Below are 4,611 nucleotides of genomic sequence, written 5' to 3' on the forward strand. Positions count from 1 at the left end.
TTATAACGAAACTTAAGCTTGTTTTGAGAGAATTCTCAAAGAAAAGTTTTATAAACTCAATAATAATCTGAATTAATGTTTTACAGTTCCAAAATTCGTCCATATATTGACTACAAATCAAAAAGATACTCAAAATCAAGTTACCAAGATAATTAAAACTCTAAATAAAGAAACAAATAATTTCCCGAATATGTNTAGGTCAGTACCATATGGCTTGTATGTATCAGTATGACCGCCATAGAAAGCACGANTAACAAAGTCCCTGAATGGGCTTTCCATCTTCTCAAAGAGGTAGCCTGAGATTGGAAGCACTGTGTAGCCTAAGTCTCTTGCATACTTTAACTCCTCGCTATAGTATACTCCAACAAATTCCCCGGTTGGAAAGATGAGAGTCTGATTCTTGTCTCGATAGGGTAGAAAGGGTTTCTTTATAGTATTCGGACATACCACATATGCCTCAATAAAGCCAAACAGACAATCTAAGTCCATGCCTTCTAGATTACCATGCCAGACTGGCTTACCTCCAGGCATTGGATATTCCTTCATTACAAAGGGGTAGAGAGAGTTCACATCGTAGTAGTATAGGTCAGTACCATATGGCTTGTATGTATCAGTATGACCGCCATAGTAAGCACGCCTTATAAAGCTGTCTTCATTCTTGTTAGGGATGTGGATTGGCCAATTAGAAGAATCGTAGTATTTCATACGAAAGATGCTTAGTGCCAGTGATGGAAGGGTTATCTTACTTTCTATGTCAACCTTGTACACCTTCCAATAGATCTCTTGAGCTTTTTGCATTACACCCCCAAGGAGAAGAATGTCCTGCTTCATATAGTCTAACAAGCTTCTTTTTTTCATTTCCAGATTTGACTGTGTAATCTCATCATATGGGATAGAGCCTTTTTGGCCTAGACCTGGGCATAGATTCTTAGCTAGGGATTCCAGTTTGCCAGGGAGTAGATTCAAGGAGTCTCTGAAGCGGAATAACAACTTCTTATTAGAATAGACTGATAACTCGTAAAGCCTATGGTTCCTCATTAGTGGTTTTAGCTTGTAGTTCTTGTGATGACATGCTAGGTGCTTAAGCAATAGAATTCCATCGAATCTAGAAAAGTAGTGGAAGTAGATAGTGAAACATGATTCTTCTTGTCTAACTATCATTGATATCCGACATACAAAGTCATAAAGTACCTTAGTACTCTTTTCTTTAAAGGAATCCAAGATTATTGAGTAGTCTTCACTGAAGTAGGTTTCTATCATAATATCATTGAACTCTTCACCGGGACGAACAAGCATCAGACCTGCTGCATAAGGCTTATGAACGTTATCGATCAATAGTGTCTCGGTATCGGCTACTATGAAGGGTTTAGCTCTGTCCTACATGCTTTGAGTTCAGTGATGTGGCTTGGATAACTACACTGACATTTTTGATCTCTTTTGCTCTTATAGGCTCGATCTCACTAAACCCACCTTCTATCATTGATGAAAGTATGCGATATCTATCCTCTAAAGATAGGGATGTCCTATCCTTCTTTTTACATTCCATATAGACTCGGATCGTAATTCGAACTATATAATCTCCGTCGTAGATTTCACTATATTTATTAATATATCGATATATATAAGCATACACCTCACTCTTTGGAATCAAAACACCATCTTGAGTTGTCAAGGGGATTGCTTGACCAAGCGTAAATGTGACCTCCTCGGAGTAAGAGCGTTTCATGGTATATAATATTGTGAACTTTGCGTACCTTTCTATCGTTGGGTAAGAATACTGGATGATGAGATCCATGATTGCACTACTGAGTAGGTCAATTTTGTTAACAGGAGGGTAAGGCTCAATGAAGTGATGTGATGCTATGATTAACCCTGGATGTGGATCTTGGTGGGTTGTTCGTTCAAACTTTTGATACAACCGATTCAACAACTGTCCTGTTGTTCCGCTGGATGTGGTGTAGGCCCTCGTAATATTGTACACAGTACTGTTGACATCCTTCCCGACCTCCTATCTTTAACTTGAATTCTTCCCACTTTTGGTCATGACCCGCGTGCGTAGGGGTTTTTCTGCATACATTATGAATATAGTTCTCTTAAGAGGATAGTATTCTCGAGATCCTTTCATTCCAAGTTTTCTTCATCTGAGAACTTATGTTAGATGGTATATTTGCCTTTAAGTAATAATCAAGCGTATCTTGTGAGATTACCTCACTGAGTCTCTCATTCAGATATAGCGATTCTACCTTTCCTTTGAAAATAGGCGGATCAATAACATTCAGACAGATGAACTCGTTGATGATGAAAAGTGGGGGGCCCATCTCACAAATGGTGCTGCTATAAATCTTTGGTACAAGTTTGCTATATTTTGCTGTTGTAATAAAGTTGTCGTGAACCGTATATATTGGACCATCTACTCTAAATATTGTATTGACTACTGCCATGGCTATATGGGCATCCCTCTGATGGATGAAGTTAACGAAGGTTGATGTTTCAGTCTTCCTTGTATCTTTCTTATCAGAAGAGACTCTGAGAGTGACCCGGCGTCTCTTCTTATTCTTTTTATCATAAACCCATGTATTTATTGGCTCCATTTCCGTATAATTTTGTATCGTGGTAAAGTTATAGGCTTTATAGTAAACAGGCCTATCACTAGCTGACGATATCCATCCTATATGACGGATCAACCGGATAAGGCATTCCATGTGTGGATATTTGGCTTTCCAGAACTTAAAGCAGATAGATGATACCATGAAGCATTCCTTAGAAGTTATGACGCTAGAGAGAGAGTTTTTGAGATCGCACGCTGTGCTCATTAGTGTTTTACCATAGATTATTGGCATAAAGATGCCTTTGGCTATCTTACTAGTGAGTTTGTCGTTAACTGTCTGTGATAGATTTGAATCTCCAAGTTCTGCTTTTATGTACTTCTGAATATCTTTGATTATATAAGAATATACATCTTGGATTTCACCGGAAGGGTGCGGAATCAGATTCGTTCTCATTGCCATGCTTTCATCCAACAAAAAGTAACTCATGATCTGATAAGCACTCGCCTAGGCATCTTGGGTAAGAGGGTAATTCGCCAGATCTATTTTGTTAGACAGAATATTCGCAAGAAACTGAAAGGAGCGTTTTGCCTTATAGGCTACCTTTAATAAATCCATGGGGTTCGTGTTTGAGGACAAATGATTTATAAATTGAATTGCCTCATCTTCTGAAACGAATGACTTGTAAAGGAAGCCTGTTGCTGCATATATATTCGATATCTCATTATTATCTAGATACTTAGATTTCTCTTCTGCAAAGAGTACCAAGCTTCTCGTTGAAATGCAAGACTCCGCAGCGGTATATTCGACCTCGGAAGTCGAGAAAGGCTGGAAAATAAAATTGATAACCTTCATAGGCTTTTGCCAACTTTAGAATCATTTGCTCATAACGAGAGCACTGTATATGCTTAGAAACTACATGTATTATTTCTCTAAAGCCTGTGTATTGCTTTATAACATTATTCTTCTTGTAAAATTCTCTAAGTAAGATGGTGAGTTTTTCCATATTAATATATGATAGAAATTGAGGCTGAAAAGAGATAAGGATAGACGCTCGACCGAAGGAGGGGCGGAGCGAAGAGAGACTCCATGGCAGAAGACAGGGTACACAAGAGAAGAAGCAAGAAAAGGCCAGCGTTCTCCTGATGACCAATGTTGCGGTACGAGAAAAGCATTGGATAAAAGATGTGTACCTCGAGCTAAATAGTTGTTACCAGTATGAACCAACTGTTCCTAAAGATTGAAAGGTTGCTAATGTTGATAACATAGGATACGGAGAAGATATCCAAATATAAGAACTAGAAGAAAGATCTCGAACAAACTGAGGAAGAAAAGGTATGCGGAATGGAGTTCTTTATTTGACTCCTCCCCTACGAAATGAGCACTCCGAGAATGTATCTATTGATAAGAGACACCTGGGCCTATCTGCATACCAACATTCAAGCAACGAAACGAGCTTAGGCATGCGAGTGAGTGGTAGAAGCAAGAACAACTGGTTCAACTAACGAACAAAGGTTGACCCTTTTGATTGTACCAACCAGGCATTAGATTGTTGATGGGGGAATGTTTGGTTTGTGCGGCCCTTTTTTCAACCCTAGAGCCCAGAGTGGTACGAATTTTTAATGTTAGGAGGAATCGATCAGGCAAAGGAGTAGTCCATTTGTGCCATCCTTTACCTTTCAAAGGTCTATCTTTCAGCCTACGATCTGATCTTTTGGCAGAAGGTCCTCTTTTAGATAGAAGTAAAGGCCCGAGAACGGACCCTCATGAGTGATTCTGGTTTGAAACTCGCGTTTTTGTGTACAGATATCGATGTCCTAGATCTTTCAGAGGTGAAATTCAATCGGCCTGAGGAGTAGTTCGAAGTTCGAATGCAGAAGAAGCTATCTTATGACCTGTTGACAAGGACATTGAGAAAGGGATCGGACTGGTTGACAGAAAGCAAGACAGGAAAGAAGCTACCTTTAGTACATTTAGTCCAGCCAACGGAACGGGAACAGAGTAGAGTCAAGGTCTTTGAAACCAATTCATCCATTCCCTCTACTTAGCAGTTATACTAGTTTTT

General features: G+C 39.2%; 1 pseudogene; it reads right to left on the minus strand.

Moving 5' to 3' along the window:
* The window catches only part of LOC140963937 (DNA polymerase-like), an 18,159-nt pseudogene extending 15,151 nt beyond the window's left edge, over positions 1 to 3,008 (minus strand).
* Between the last annotated feature and the right edge of the window lie 1,603 nt (positions 3,009 to 4,611).

This window comes from Primulina huaijiensis, chromosome 18, assembly GCF_012295235.1.
Source record: "Primulina huaijiensis isolate GDHJ02 chromosome 18, ASM1229523v2, whole genome shotgun sequence".
In the NCBI taxonomy this organism is placed as follows: domain Eukaryota; kingdom Viridiplantae; phylum Streptophyta; class Magnoliopsida; order Lamiales; family Gesneriaceae; genus Primulina; species Primulina huaijiensis.